Below are 16,661 nucleotides of genomic sequence, written 5' to 3'. Positions count from 1 at the left end.
ACTGCAAGTGTGGAATCGCGAATGCTAATCCGCTCAAGGCGCCTAGCTAGCGTCTGCGAGTGAACAGTGCCAACAAGACGGCGACTCAGCTGTTTTAAGCGCCTTTACGAAGCAGATCTCGCAAGTGGAACACAGGACAGTGGACAAGTAATAACGCTGCAAAGTTATCGCGGGAGCTGTATCTGCACGAAATGGAACTACGCGTTCACACAGCTACAGATGAACGAGGCTCCGTAGCCTGCACTGACGTCAGACGACCGCGAGTCTAGGCAGAATGCACAGCAGACGAGAAATTCCAATGCGAATCGACGAAAAACTGTAGTGATTTCAGGCAGAACGCCCGGCGCAACGGCACAGTTCAGCAAGAAACGCTAGCGTCGTACAGTTAGACGTTGCACCAGCTGAGAAACCGCTGAATTAGGAAACAAGCGTTAAGTCTGGTGGTTTATATACACACTAGAAACATTCCGCTGGCATTAAATGCCATATTTTTTTTTGTCGCCATGAAAATATCTCCAATTAACTTGGATGTTTTGAGAATTGCTGGTCCATCAAAATATGCAGCTCAAAGATGGAGAAATACATGCCTGACAAGAAATACATGCGCGCCCGCAAAGTTGAACACTCCGTAACATGAAAGTTGGGAACGTAAGTGTATTTACCTTTCTTTTGGTAACGATGAATACGAATTTAAAAGACGCGAGAACGAACAACTGAAAACCTCCGCCATGAAATCCTTTCCTGAATAACTACGTCACTCGTGTTTGGGTTGCCTTCGGCCAATCAGCTTGGGCTAGACCGCCAAAAAAACACAGAACAAAACACGCGCGCAAAAAGAAAGATTTGCGCGGGAAGCTGAAAAACTGGCTACGGATTGGCTAGAACTTTTAAAACAGTTTTGGTTTCGTTTTCGTTTCTTGCGGCTGGATGTCTTGTGTCGCTGGTTTTTCGAAGTTTTGCGAATGTTTTAATGAACGCAAACTATGCACGCTATTGTCATAAACGTTTTGTGTACTGAAACAATGTTGAAAATAGATCCGTATACGATTGCTGATGGTTTCCAATGCCTCAGAGCGGTCTATAGCAGGGCACTTGCCATAGTTCTTGTTTTATCAAGTCCTGCTTTTTGCATAAACGTGCCAAAGTTCTGATTATTATTAATGTTCATGAACACCCGCTTATTATGTTCATTTGTAGTTAGAATGACTCTAATTCGGCTGGTTCTAGTCAATATTGGTACCACAGAAAATGGCACCAAAGGAGTTGCACACTTTTATTAGTTTCCTGTTTGAACATTTTTACTTAGCGATACTGCAAGATGATCTAATTAACGATCAGAAGGGCTACCTTAGGAGCTGCTAATAGAATCGATTTCGCTTGCAATGTCACTTTTCTGTTGATATATCGAAGTATCCATCTGCATAATGCGTTCAGAATATTCTGTCACAGTGACTGAACGCTGTAACAGTTCACGATGTACTCTCTCATTGGCCAATGCACGCTCACGGCGTACAAGCGGTTCGCCTTGGCTCGCCCAGCGATAACACATAGTTAACACGACAACTTTCAGATGCATAAGGATGTTACCTATGATTAGAAACATCAATGCTAAAAAAGATTCTCATACAAAAATGTGTACCTGCGTTAATACAGTGTTGTGCGTTTTTATCCTGAACACTTAAAAAAATTTCCCCGCCTCAACCACTGGCTCATTTACCGTGAAACTGCACACAGAGCTTGCGTATTATGGTAACTTTTGTATCGTAGCAACTTTGACAACGGTACTTACTTAGTTGAGCCGTGCATGATGCGAAAACGTAATCGTCTACGTAGAGATCGGCAACCAAAATAATAATAATAATAATAATTGGTTTTGGAGGGAAAGGAAATGGCGCAGTATCTGTCTCATATATCGTTGGACACCTGAACCGCGTCGTAAGGGAAGGGTAAAGGAGGGAGTGAAAGAAGAAAGGAAGAGAGAGGTGCCGTAGTGGAGGGCTCCGGAATAGTTTCGACCACCTGGGGATCTTTAACGTGCACTGACATCGCACAGCACACGGGCGCCTTAGCGTTTTTCCTCCATAAAAACGCAGCCGCCGCGGTCGGGTTCGAACCCGGGAACTCCGGATCAGTAGTGGGGCGCCCTAACCACTGAGCCACCGCGGCGAGGCAACCAAAACACGCAGACAACGCTTTTTCGCTGAAGGGCGGCAGTGGCGCCATCTGTTTTCGGCAGTGAAAAACGTCACGACAAGGCCGCCGACACGAGCGTTGCAAACAATAATCTTTGAAAGGTAAAGCCTCTTTAAATTTGTTGTTCTGATAATTTTTTTCCGCTCGCTCAATTAGCCGAAACTGTTGCAAGCGCTTCAGTTGAAGCAGTCGAAACGGCCGGAACGGCATATTCAAAGGGCAGCGCTTCTCGAAACGCTCGCCTCGGCGGCCTTGTCGTGACGCTTTTGACTGCCAAAAACAGATGGCGCCACTGCCGCAGCTCAGCGAAAAAACGTCGTCTGCGGGGTTTGGTTCGCCGATCTCTACGTAGACGATTGCGTTTTCGCATCATGCACGGCTCAACTAAGTAAGTACCGTTGTCAAACTTGCTACAATACAAAAGTTACCATAATAAGTAAGCTCTGTGTGCAGTTTCACGGCAAATGAGCCAGCGGTTGAGGCGGGGAAACTTTTTAAGGTCTTCATGATAAAAACGCACAACACTGTATACTAGACAAATTAAGTGGTTTATTCTTAGAACGGTTCCAGCTGAGTTGCTGTCAGTAGGGGCCCTAGAACGTTGGGATCCAAGTGGCACCGTCGCACTTTGAAGCAGAACTTGTCTCAGATATAAATATTGTTTCTCACATGATGTGGTTTCAGCTAGAAACGATTCACAGGCTGGTCCTCAGCTTAGAAACGGCATAGTACTATTCAACCTCACTTTGCTCCAGCTGGAACCACACAGTGCACGGTGCCGTGCTGGTCATAGCAGGTAAGTTTCAAGTCTATAACTAGCAACGGTGTATAACGCGCGCGACGCACGTGGTGACGGACGAAGTGTCCATCCCCACGTGGGCCGATAGCTGATGGATTGTTTTCTGGAAGGGGTGGCGACTGGGCCGAGCACTAAATGGTTGTCTTCTGGATGTGGGTGCAGTGTTGTATCATGGACGCATGAAACGAAGCGCTTGCTCCGCATAGGCCCATTTGTGATTCATGCGGTCCGAAGCCGAACATTAATAGGAGAAAGGGGGAGGAGCTGTGCTAACACCACGGTGGTTAACACTATGCGGCGCCATCAAGGCACCGCCATAAATGCTTGCACAAACAGCGTTACAGAGAATATTTCTGCATTTCTATGCACCCTGACCTTCAAGGAGGAGGAATAAACTTTATTGGTTTTATTTAGAAGGCGATGCGGTTGTCTTCCATCTTGCTGCCCTTGATCTTTGGGAGGAGCTCCCAGTCCAGGGCCCCTGCGGCTTTAGCTGCCTAGCGCGCCGGGTTCACCAGCTGGAGCTGGTGGTCCGGGTCGGAGCTGGACACCACCGTCTCCCATCGGGCAGGGGCAAGGCAGCGGATTGGGCAGGTCTACCGGATAGGGCTGCCAGGTCCATTTTTTTCTTGTAATAATATCCTTTTAACGCCCTCTCTCGATCTTGTAGACCGGGCAACCGGTATAGAAAATATAAATTGGTTATAAGAGAGAGATAAAACAATCGTATTTTTCCAAGGTCGGGTCCGACCTCCCAGGGAAATTGGATTACCACTCCTTGCCCAACACGTCGCGGACATACCAGGAGGGGCAGTAGGCATGATGCAGTCCCTTGAGTGGGAGCAAGCCAGCTCTCCCAGTGTGTGCTGGGAGACGCTTCTGACCAACGCCAACCTGCAAGACCAGCTTCTGCTGGTTCAGCGGACAACGCTGGCCGCGAGCGCCAGGGAAGACCGCTCAGTGCCCAAGTCATCATCTCTAGCCCTTCCTAGTGTGGAAATAAAGCTTGACTGATTCATTCAATGGTATATTTCTGAGGGTGTTCTCTCTGGTGGCTTGGATGTGCGCGCACTGAGGTTGAGGTTGAGGTGTTGAATGCTACAGGTGGGGTTAGCCTTGCTTTGTCTGCCGGCAATTGCTCCACCGCAGCGTTCCTTCGATATTAACAATGCCGCATCTACCCCGCTAAGCGCACAGTCTCTTATAATAGCACACATTCTCTCCCGCAGTCACCAGCTATGCACACAATCAATCCACACAGTTCACATCAGAGTCCACTCCAGAAGTCACCATCTATGCACATATTCAGTCACACTAGAACATAGGCCATTGTAGTGCCACACTCCATACACACATTCACTCACAGTATAAAGTAGTCCACTCCGGAAGACACCATCTACGCACACATTCAATCACAGTAGGCCATAGTCCGTTCCTGCTGTCACCATTTAAAAACAAGATCCGTGTTCTGCAGAAATGTTAAAAGAAGGCGTGCAGCCTCCCTTCTGCATGTCTGGTTTCCACTCGGGTAGACAACGTCCTGCACTGTGCTGTGACGGGTTCTCGTCTTCTTGAAGGAAGCGAACATCATATGCCTTTCCGCGTTGTACTTTGGGCAGTACATAATATAATGTTCGATATCCCCGCACACACCACATAAAGAGCAGAGCGGAGACGATGCTATGCCGGTCTTATGCATCCATGCAGGAGTGCGAGCAGAGGCCGTGCGAATTCGATGTAGAAGGGTCGCCTGAGATCTTCTCAGTCCCTTGGTCACGAATGGCTTGTGGGACGCACTCCACAGGGTACTGAAGTGATCGAGCACCGTTTTCCTGCAGAGACTTTTCCCATCTTGAGGTACTTTTTTTGATGGAATCCTTGAGAGAGCTTTATGGGCGAGACTGTCTGCCACCTCGTTACCGTTGACTCCTATGTGAGAGGGCACCCACTGGAAATGTAAAGCCTCTGCTGTACAGATTCTGCACCAAGCGCCGAGAGCTTAGAGACAAGGCGTCAGTAGGGAATCCGCGCTCTAACCTCTGAAGGGCAGATTTTGAATCAGTTAGGATGACAACAGGTTGAGCCGGACAAGACCCTAACTTCCGTAAAGCCGCCTCAATAGCAACACTTTCAGCCGTTGTGGAGGATACACAGCAGTACAGCGTACGGACCACTTACAGTCCAAATAAGGAATGTAAAAAGCCGCTGCGCTAGCTTGTTTGACCTTGTCCACAGAACCATCCGTGAAAATTTGAAGATGGCAGGCATACTCTGTTTCCAAGTATTCCAGTACAAGCGAACGCGTTGCTGCCAAAGGAGAGCTGCGCTTTGAGCGCACATGGGGAATTGTGACCTTACAGTCGAGGGTCGGAAAAGACCAGGGGGGTTTCAACCGTTTCCTTTGCCTTCGGACATTAATGCCTAAAGAACTAAGAGTATTGAGTGCCAAGTAAGCCTTCGACTCATATCTCTTGCAGAGCCGCTGGAGAAGGGATCGCCCAGCTACCGTCTCTCCTAAGCGGTCAAGATGCATTAATAGTCTTTGAGAAGCGATAAGGCTAAGAGGTTTCGATAGGGACTCATGAAGTACTGCCTTATTCGCAGCCGCCTGGGGAACTCCAATGGCTCTTCTTAGGCACTTTCTGTGGACAACTTCGAGACGCTCAAGTTGTGATGCCGAGGGGGAAATTAAAGGCAATTGATACATTATCCGGCTGACCACCAGCGCTTCATGAAGTTTGACCATTGAAGAAGGATGGTTTCCCCATTGCTCACGTGCAATTCTGCGGATCACATTGAGACGAGAAGATATAGATGAAACAATCGCATCTACAGCTTTTCGCCACTGTAGACGGGGTGCGCGCACTCTCAAAGGGTGTGCTTGCTAATGTGCATGGCAGTATGTGCAATCTGGACTTCCGGCTAGACCACGAATGTCGTGTTGATAGTCTGGCGTCATTAGTGTGTGTATGTGTCTGGGTTTTTTTAAATTAAAGCCGCTGCAACTGTCTCTTTTCTCGGTGAATAAGTTAACGTGAGGGAAGGGAAGAAGTTGATAATAATAGTCATGTTTATTTTCGCCACTGAATACAGAGGAGCGAAAATAGGTGGCTGGAGAAAAGGCTGCTCTATCGGCAGCTTGACGGCGCTCCAGCCACCTTTACATCAGGCGCAATGGCGAGGCATACGGTGCATATTTGAAACACTATTGTTTATTTTTTTCACAGGCCTTTCTTGAAGTACAACTGCACTTGTAAAACGAAATGTAAAAATGAAATAAAGGATTCATTGTTATACATGTGCACAACACAGAGATGATGAAACAACACCGAAAGACTGAAACAGAAGGGGAAAACGGACATGAAAAACAACATCAGCATGGTTCACCTGACAAAGAGGTTGGCGATGTGTCTACACGTGATTGAAATAACATCCACGCTCTGGAAGTCAAAATCATTTAAAATGGATGGTAATGAATGTCTAATTCTTTCGGTGCCGTAGCCAGTACGCGAAAAGGGAACAAACCATGGCGGCTGGTACCGAAAAGAGTACGTTTTTGTATTTTTTGTAAGGTCTGCTAAATTTAAAACTGTTCCTGATCTTCCTTGCACTGCTTTTCTGTAGGCACATAGGAGTTTGTGTGTGTAAATATTATTTGCTGTCATAACCTTGTGTTTTCGGAAAAGTGGTTGTGTATGTTCAAGCCTAGATTTGTTTTCTATTGCACGGATTGCTTTCTTCTGAAGTAATAAAAGTTTGGTAATGTTAGTTCCGCAGGTGTTTGCCCGCACTAAGGCGCAGTAGTATATTTGTGAATTAAATAGAGCGTTGTATAAAAGTTTCTTAATGTTACTGGGAAGTATTTGGCGACATCAGTTCAACATACCTACGACCCTGCATAACTTCAATGAAATCCTTTTAATGTGTTCGTTCTAAGTCATATTTTCAGAAAAGATTACTCCCAGTGTTTTTACGTGTTTTACTGATTTTATGCAGTAGGGCCCTAAGTGAATATTCTCAGGTGGTGTAATTGGGGTTCCTGGTATGCGGAAAATAATGCATAATGTTTTAGATTCATTCATAATTAATCTATTTATACGGCACCATTCCTGAAGCCCATAACAGAAAGTACCTGCTAAACCTTTTATTTACGAAAGGTCCTTGCCTGAAACCAGCACTGTGCAATCATCTGCATATATTATGCATTTATATTTTCCGGGAATTCTTACAGTATCATTTATATAAAAAAAAGAGCAGGATAGGTCCCAGATTAATGACTTGTGGAACTCCGGATCTGGCAGGTTTTACACTCGACTTAAGGCGGTTTAATTCCACGAACTGGTGACGCCCATGAAGATAGGATTTAATTAGGCGGTGAGAAATTCCCCGAAACCCATATCGTTCCAGCTTGTTAACTAGTATGAGATGATTAGCAGAATCAAACGCCTTTCTGAAATCGATATAGATTCCTAGTGTCGCTAATTTATTTTCAAAGTTTTCTAACACCGTTTCCTTATGAACTAAAGAGAGCGTCTTCTGTCGAGCGAAACTTCCTAAATCCAAATTGATGTTCGGTTATCAAGTTGTACTTTTCTGCGAAAGCGATAATGCGTGAATTTATTACTTTTTCCAATTCTTTTTAGAATATGGGCAGTATAGATAATTTGTCAGTTCATTTCTATCTCCTCTTTTGTGCATTATTATTACCCTAGCAACCTGCATTTGAAGTGGAAATTCTCCACTTGAGAGTGAAATGTTGTAAATGTGTGTTAAAACAGGCGCTATTTCATCTATTACTTGCTTGATTGGTTGAATTTCTAAACCATCTGAATCGTGAGCCCTGCTGTTTTTAAGGGCCTGAAAGAGCCTTGTTACCTCCGATACAGAAGCGGGGCTAAAAAATAAGGTATTTTGCACTCTAGAAATATTTCTGACTGCTTCAGAGCAGTATGTACTGTTTCCAACTTCAACAAAAAAAATCGTTGAATTTATTAGCTAAATCTATGCCACTCACTTCTGTGTCATCAATAACAAGGTTGTCGATGATTGCCATTTGTTTGTTTTTGTTAAGGATGTCATTTAATTTTTTCCACACTACGTCACAGTTTCTCAAGCAGTTGCCGTCAAAAATGCGCAGATAGTAGTTGTACTTTGCTTGCTTTAAATTCTTATTTAGTTTGTTTCTGAAAGACTTGAATTCCGTCCATTTTAATTCGTCGCGAGACTGGATAAATGAATGATAAAGTTTGTTTTTCTGTTTAATAAGCTTGACATGTTGGCGTGTAACCCAAGACTTACGCGACTTTCTGTGTTGCCGATGTGACTTGATTGGAAAGGAAGTGAAATAGTGACCTTTGAAAATTTCCATAAATTTATCATACGCCTCGTTTGCATCAATAAGCGCGAAAACATCACTCCAGTCGGTCTGCATGATTGCATGTTGAAAGCCCTCTATTGTGTGAGGCGTTATTTCACGATTTGTTATTGTATTTGACCTATTAGCTTTGGAAGGCTGAGTGTTCTTGATAATGAAGAAAACTGGCAAATGGTCACTAATGTCACTGCTAAGTTCGGAGTGAAAGATAGAAAGAGGTGCCGTAATGGGGGCTCCGGAATAATTTCGACCACCTGGGTATCTTTAATGTGCAGTGGCATCACACAGCACATGGCCGCCTTTTGCGTTTCGCTTGCATAGAAACGCGGCCGCCTTTTCCAGGTTCGAACCCGGGTTCTCTGGCTCACTAGCCGAAATAGTGTTTGTTTTTGGGGGGTGGGGGGAGGAAATGGCGCAGTAACTGTCTCACTTCTCGGTGGACACCTCAACCGCGCCGTGAGGGAAGGGGGAAGGTGAGAGTAGTAAGTAGTAGTAAGTGTTTTTTTTTATGAAAATAATAATAAAAACGAAGGAAAAGATTTTTGCTAGCACAGAAGCACCTGACCTGGGGCAGCGGATGATGATGATGAATCAACATTTATTAAGCCCGAAATAAATCGGTGGTGCACGCAGGCACCAGACGGGGTGGTCCCCTAGTTACGGGACCCATATGTTCCCAGCAGCTCCTGGCCCTTGTTCGTCAGAGCGAGCTGAATCGGTAGCGCGGGGCTGGATAACAAGGTCTCTTATCGCTCAAGGGGTTGGGGAGTGGGGGTGTTGGCGGGAAGGAGAGGAGGGGGAGGTCTTGAGTTTTGTGCACTCTGCCAAGACGTGCGACAGGGTGCCCTTTTTTCGTTTGCAAAAAGGACAGAGCGTATCGTGTTCCGCAGGGTACATGCGGTTCAACAGTACGGTATGCGTAAGCGATCCGGCCTACGCTCGACGCAGGATCGTCTGTTGTTGCCTGCTGAGTTTGTGTGCGGTTCTGGCAGTATGCACCTTTCCTCGCGGTACATCCGGGAAATGTACCCGGAATGCTGCAGACGAAATAAAGGATAGCAGGCAGAATGGAAAAAAGAAATGAAAGAGGTGAGGGGACAGGAAGAGAGTATAGGGGGAGATGTAATATGCACAAACTATTTACACAATAAGAAATGTGTCCAGGTAGTGCGCGTGATTAGTTCATGATGGATCAATAAAAACACACGCGCACAGCACTATGTTGACTACAAATGGAGTGGGGCGTCCAGTTAATCGTCCAAGGTAGCACACTATCTCGGAACGCTGCTGTGCGCGCGTGTTTTTATTGCTCCATCATGAACTATCACGCGCAGTGAAAGAAATAAATAGGTGCCCTATAGTGGAGTTCTCCGGAATAATTTCGGCCACCTGGGGATCTTTAACGTGCACTGATACTGCATGGCACTCGGGAGAGTGCCGTTACCACAGAGCCGCTGCAGCGGATGCAACCCGCGTAGCGTATGGCATGTGGAAACCTTTTCGAGCGCGAGGAGGCAGGGGCAGTGGTTCAGTATTGCTATAGTACCTAGAATATATAGTACTGCAGTCGCGTTGTCATTTGTAAGCCTCTGCGCGAACTTGGGATATATGCGTCAGACGTGGCGCCAAACGTTTTCGGATTTCCTTGAGTCGGTCGTGGTAAAGCTGGTAGTGACAGGAGATGGCGGTGAGCACTTGTTGGGAACTGCGTTTGCTGCGGCGTGCGTGCCTTTTCGGACGCTGCTACGATGCTCTGTCAGCGCTCGGTATTCCGGAGATGTGGCGGCGTGCTTTGAAGTTGCACACCAGCCCGACCAGCGTCTCGTCGCGTCGCTTTTGCATTTAACCCTGAAGGTGGAGTGTTATTGCTGGGAGGACGCGTGTTTCTTTCTGTAAAGCCTTCCGTCCGTTTCCTTTGCTGCGCGTTTCGGTTCCTGCGTCGCATTAGACCAGGGGCCGGGATGCGCGCCTTAACGCAGCGTCTCCCATCGACGAACTTGCGGCCTTGGGCGACCCCGTTGGCCCCGTGGGAACGAGAAGCCCGAATCATCCTGTGGGCCCCTCCTCGTCTACGGGATTAGTCGGGAGAGGAAGTATTCCACAATTGTCTTCTGCGGACGGACCAGCTCGCGACTTGGCGGTAATAGGCGCCACTGGGACGCGCCGGACGTTGACGGCAACGCTTCTGGAGTCGCGCGCAGCTCGCCGGTGCGCGTGCAGCCGAACACGTGACTCGGCAACTTTGCGGCAGCGTGGTGGTGATGAAAACATTTATGTATTCATAGAGAGTCAGAGCTCCAGGACCATCTCCTCGTGCACACCGACAGCTACGTGGCCCGCGACAGCTGCTCCCTTGCAGCGGCGACTACCATCCCCGCCCTGCGACTGCCCAGCCAGCAACACGCAACCTTCCTGGGCTCCTCCACCAAGGCGGAGTTGAAGTGGATCCGGCTCGGGCCGGACCTGCTGCTCACCCTCTGCCCTCCGCCGCACAGGAGTGCACTGCTGTGCGACTGCCGCGCCGCCCTCAGCCGCCTGCAGTCTAACGGCCGCGGTACCCCACTAGTGCGGGACATTCGCTCGCGCATCGAGCGCCTCGCGCAGAGAGGATGCGCGCCTTGCGTGCACAGTGGGTGCCCGGTCACTGCAGAATCGCCGGCAACGAAGAAGCTGACGACCTCGCGACCGCCGCACATCAACTACCTCCCAGCGATCTGCCCCTTGCGCTGGAGGACGTGCGTGCGGCCGTCCACGGCCATCTCCGAAAGCAGCACCCGGACCCACGCATCGCAGGCGGTGAGCGCATCGACAGCATCACCGGATGTCGCTCACTTACGCGGTCGCAACGTGCAATGATCCTCCGCGCGCGCATTGGCTGCGTTTGGCCCAGGGAACGACGGGAGCTTCACGCAATCGTGACGAGTGACGTGTGTGACGGATGCGGTGCAGTGGAAACACTAGAGTACCTGCTCCTTCACTGTGCCGCGTTCACCGATGCTCGTCGCGATATGCTTGCGGCCTATAAGGCGCTGGGCATACTACCAGACTCCCTCAAAACGCTATTGTGGCCGCAGGGCAGTGCGCGCACCCGTGAGCGAACTTTGGTGAACCTCTGTGCAGCCCTCGAACAGACGGCCTTGACTTTCCGTCTGTCCTCCGCCAGGTAGTTACACGCAGCGACCGAACGCTCCGCGAGTTCCACTTTGGACGATTAACAACTGGACGCCCGGCCCGCTCCAGTTGTAGTCGACATAGTGCTGTGCGCGCGTGTTTTTATTGCTCCATCATGAACTAATCATGCGCACAACCTTGACGCATTTCTTATTGTGTAAATAGTTCGTGTATATTACATCTCCCCCTATCCTCTCTTCCTGTACCCTCACCTCTGTCATTTCATTTCTCCATTCTGCCTGCTATCCTTTATTTCCGCTGCCCCAGCTCAGGTGCTTCAGTATCGATGGCAGATGCCGGGTCTAGCAAAAATCGGGGCAGCCAGCATATGCAGCAAGACATAAGGAGCACTTGAAACAAGCTTCACAGCGAGCGGGAAACATACTGCGAAAGCGGGTGCCTATGGGGCTGCAATCGCTTTGTTATGGTCCTCGAGATGTAGGAAGCAGTTCATGCACCCGCACTGTCATTTGCGAAGGCAGTCATTTGCGTGACATCGCCCACAGGGGAATGGCTTGAGCGTGGCCAACGAGCGGTGTGTCGTCTGGCGCCGGGGTGCCATGGGCGGGTGGCTAACGAGGCGGTGCAGAAAGACCTCGGCCGGTCTATGCCTTCGAGGCTCGCGAGGCAAGGAGAAAAATAGCCTACGACGGCAGCGCCTGATGCACAAAGACAGGTGGGCGCGCAGAGCCTTCGACTATGTCAGCCAAAACTGCCTGCGGATTACATGGGCGGAGCGACTCCAACACCTTCGTCGCAAGATCGGCTTCTTCAGCGATGAAGTCCGGGCCGACAGCGCGAGGAAATGGGCCAAGGCAGTTGACGCCCAAGTGCGTGCGCAGGAGCGAGAGGCGTGGAGGGCTGCCACGGAGGGGAAGTCGGCGCTGGAAGTGTACAGGGCAGCCAAGCAGGACGTCTGCGTCGAGAGCCTCTACGACAACAGTGTTGGCAGCCGCCTGTTGTTTGAGGCACGCGCGGGTGCCACGCCAACGCTCACGTATCGAAAGTGCTTCGACACTACTGTCGAATGCACCCTGTGTAGAGCCTGCGGAGCGCACGAAGAAACAACGGAGCACATCGTCCTGTTCTGCCGGAAGCTGCCAACGCCACCGCATGAGGGCGCTACGCTTCCGCAGGCTTACAATAGGCTCAGAAGCTTACAATACAAGGCTATGAAATATCCCGAGTGGCCGAATACAAATATCTCAGGGTATGGGTAAACAACGGGCATATGTACACGGAAAAGCACGAACAGCCTCTCATAGCAAAAGGGCGAAGAGATGCCAGGATAATGAAACATAGGGCATTGTGGCGGTACAACAGGTATGAAGTCCTCAGAGGTATTTGGAAAGGAATAATCGTGCCGGGGCTTACTTTCGGGAATGCGGTTCAATGCTTAAGGGCTTTAGTTCAGTCGCGATTAGAAGTAAATCAGAGAACTGTCGGAAGATTAGCACTAGATGCCCACGGGAAAACCACAAACGAGGCAGTACAGGGGGATATGGGCTGGGCAACGTTCGAAGCACGGGAAGCTCAGAGTAAAGTACTATACGAAGAACGCCTGAGGAAATTGGATGATAACAGGTGGGCAGCTAAGGTATTTAAATACCTGTACAGAAAGAGAGACACACAGTGGCGGAAACGAACTAGAAAGCTGGCCAGTAAGTTTTCCAGAGACGAGGAAGGAGAAAGAAAGAGCATTAAACGACAGTTTAAAAACGTCGAAGGTAAAAATTGGATAGATTCAATGGAAAAGAAGCATAGTGTAGAATTATATCGATGCTGGAAAAGGCAGATCAGGAAGGAAACGTTTTATGATAACTCAAGAGGCAGTGCCCTCCTCTTTGAAGCTAGGTCAGGGTGTCTTAGAACACGCAGCTACAGAAAAAAAAATTAACGAAGAAGATGACACATGTGTTGTGTGTGGTAAATCTGAAGAAACAATAGAACACCTCATCCTAAAATACGATGGTATCCATCCCGATGTCGATGCAGGCACAGGCACTCTTCCTGAGGCCTTAGGGTTTAGAGATAACAATAGTCATGTAAATAAATCCGCGGTGGAAATCAGCAAAAAGCGATTGGAAGATTGGTGGCACAAAAGCAGAGAGGTGACATAAGTTTTAAAGTGTAGGAAGACGTTTTTTTTTTAAGGGAAATGGCGAATTGTATTAACTTACAGCAGAGTAAACAAAAATAAAGGAAAAAAACTGAGCATAGTGGCATCAACCACTGCCCATCCGTCCGTCCGTCCGTCCATCCATCCATCCATCCATCCATCCATCCATCCATCCATCCATCCATCCATCCATCCATCCATCCATCCATCCATCCATCCATCCATCCATCCATCCATCCTACCGTCCGTCCGTCCGTCCGTCCGTCCGTCCGTCCGTCCGTCCGTCCGTCCATCCATCCATCCATCCATCCATCCATCCATCCATCCATCCGTCCGTCCGTCCGTCCGTCCGTCCACCTACCCACCCATCCACTGGGTTTCCGCTCTTCGAACGAGGGCTGCACAACGGATACGGCAAACCATGTGACCGTTGCAGCGACGACGTGCCTATTCACTGAGTGGTGGACGCTGGTGCGACACTAGAGCTGTTTTCGTCGGTATTTTAGTGTCTATTTGCCTCTGCGCGCTTGATAGTGTTGCAGTTTTTATGTGTGTAAGTATCCAGCCATGGCACCCTTATTATGCGCCCGCCCGTTACAAAGGGAAGACTGCAACATAATCATAAAAAAACGAAGTTTAGTGAAACGAGCCAATGTTGGCCTAAGTTATGCTGTAATTGAAGTTTTTTCTTCTAGAAAAAGCTGTTCAAATACTTCACATTTGGGCACAATCTCGAGACAGCAATTCCGGGGCGGCGACTGGCAGCGAAGCGCACTTCGTTTCAGAAGCATTCACTGTTCGCCGGCGAAGCTGCCACCGATCAGTGATCTTCTTTGTCGTGGTCATAGCTACTGTCTTTGCGGCATTTGTGGGGCACTTCTTGGTCTCGGTTGTCGCGAAGTGCCCTGAGGGCTGAAACGAAAGGGAGCCCCGCATGGACGCCGCGAAGCCCATTGCTATAGAATACTAGAATACAGTATTCTAGTTCACTATACCCAAGGCGACGCCGCACAACAGAAATAGCCTGGGTTTGTTTACATCTGACCGGCGGAAGTTCCGCGGAGCTGTAATTTGACTACCGGATAAAAATTAGCTTATGAATTCGGTAATGTAATGTAATCTATAGGTAAGGTAAAATTCTGCCATAAAATAAGACAATTTTTTGTTTAATTCCAGTTTTCATGTTATTTCTACAACGTAATGTGCCTAGGTTGTTCTCAGTGGCCCTTGAGATTCAAGTGCCACCCGCGAACCTACATTGAGTCGATGTCCACAGAGTTCAATGGTCTCTGAAAGCCGTAGTGTGGCAGTGGTCGATCTCTGTCGAGTTTGATGTCCATTGGCTCAATGGAGATTGAAACTGCCAGTGTCACAGGGGTACAGCTCTCGGTCATGTGGGCAATGTGTCCGCGGCAAGTAAAAGTACATGCGTGGGACAAATTCCCTCGGAACGTCCGCCAAATATGATTTCAGTGTGGGTTTAACGTTTACAAACTGAGGCTTTGACACGGACGCAGCTCTTTCTGTAACGCTCTACGACACACTACAAGTGTGTGGTGCTAACGACGCAATTATTCGACGATAAGTCCACTGTGCGAGTTTCTACGGGCGGTGCCCGCCACCATGCGCAGTTTTATATGCAATCTGCTGCAGTCTATGCAGTCTCAACTTCTCATTTTTGGCCGGAATTTCCAGTTAACTAGGTCTATTTACCAACGGTTTCGGACTGTCCGAAACCTTTGGTAAGTAAACCCATCTATTCGTAACATTTATGACCCTCTCATTCTGCATGTGATCACTGGCTCATTTAGCAACGCAATTTCTTCTATTATATATAAATCCCAGTGCTGCAAGACTAATGTGTTAAAGTTAGCAAGCAAGAACATGGAAATTTATTCACATTATTATAAGTTACAATTCACAACTGCACAAGTATTAAAAAAAAACAAAGGGCACACAATAACATGACTTCTGCACGAAGCGTTTATGCCGCAGCAGCGCATTACAAATCACAACTGCACAAGTATTAAAAAACACACAAAGGGCACACAATAACGTGAGTTCTTCATAATACATTTTTGCCGCTGCGCACTTATATACATTATCACACACATGGGTTGGTAGACAAAGTTACAAATCACAACTGCATAGGTATTAAAAAACACAAAGCACACGCAATAACAGGACTTCTTCATAATGCGTTTTTGCCGCCGCTCCACACTTATATACATAATCAGAGGTATGGGCTGTTACACAAAGTTCTAAAGATGAAAGTTATGAATGCTGCAGTGCATAACTGGCCTAATTCTTAGCGCATTTCAGTGTCTACCACATGCCTTACTCTCAAATACCGCCGCAAGATCGTCCAGCACTCGTATGGTATTGTGTCCAGGCAAAGGCGACTCTCGGCACTTTCTTGACAAACAACACACTCCCTCACAACACCGGCGACGCGCATGAAAAAGTGCAGGTCGTTCAGGTCGGCGAGCCTGCTTTTGATTGCCCTCTGAGCTTCTTCTTCGTCCACTGAAGCCATTTCCTGGACTTTGGAGACGAGCATGTGGTCCAAGCCCAGAAGCTCGAGAGCCTCTGCTCCACCTTTTTTTCTCACCGCACAGCCGACAACGTATTGCGCGGCGTGGACCAGGAGCGTGCTGTTACGAGCTAAGGATTCCTGGATGATGTTCCAGTCTTTAGCTGAGGCTCTCAGCCGATAAGCTTTCACCGAAATGAGTGTGCAATTGTCCTTAATGTACCTGGCAAGCGTCGAAAAGAACGCTGGCGAGGGACTCCTGCTTGTCAAGTGGTAGGTTAGCGCCCGAATCCTCTTGCTTGAGCAGACGACGCCTGCCAGTTCTTGTGCAGTGCGCCTGGTGTCACACCAGCGATCGACGACGAGCGTCGTGATGCTTGTGTTGTGGGCGAGTGCCTCGAGTAGCACTAGTGAGTCGGAACGGCCCGCAAAGAAGCTCATCGTGACCTCGACCAGCAGCCGTGTCTCCTGC

General features: G+C 48.4%; 1 protein-coding gene across 1 annotated transcript in view; it reads right to left on the bottom strand.

The window, feature by feature from the left end:
- The window catches only part of Sin3A (SIN3 transcription regulator family member A), a 50,406-nt gene extending 49,608 nt beyond the window's left edge, over positions 1–798 (bottom strand). The window contains exon 1 of the mRNA XM_077669233.1: positions 663–798. The gene's annotated coding sequence lies outside the window, so the exon portion shown is untranslated. The remainder of the gene's footprint in view (positions 1–662) is intronic.
- Between the last annotated feature and the right edge of the window lie 15,863 nt (positions 799–16,661).

This window comes from Amblyomma americanum, chromosome 6 (assembly GCF_052857255.1).
Source record: "Amblyomma americanum isolate KBUSLIRL-KWMA chromosome 6, ASM5285725v1, whole genome shotgun sequence".
NCBI classification, from domain to species: Eukaryota; Metazoa; Arthropoda; class Arachnida; order Ixodida; family Ixodidae; genus Amblyomma; species Amblyomma americanum.
This window is presented reverse-complemented; position numbering and strand designations above follow the sequence as displayed.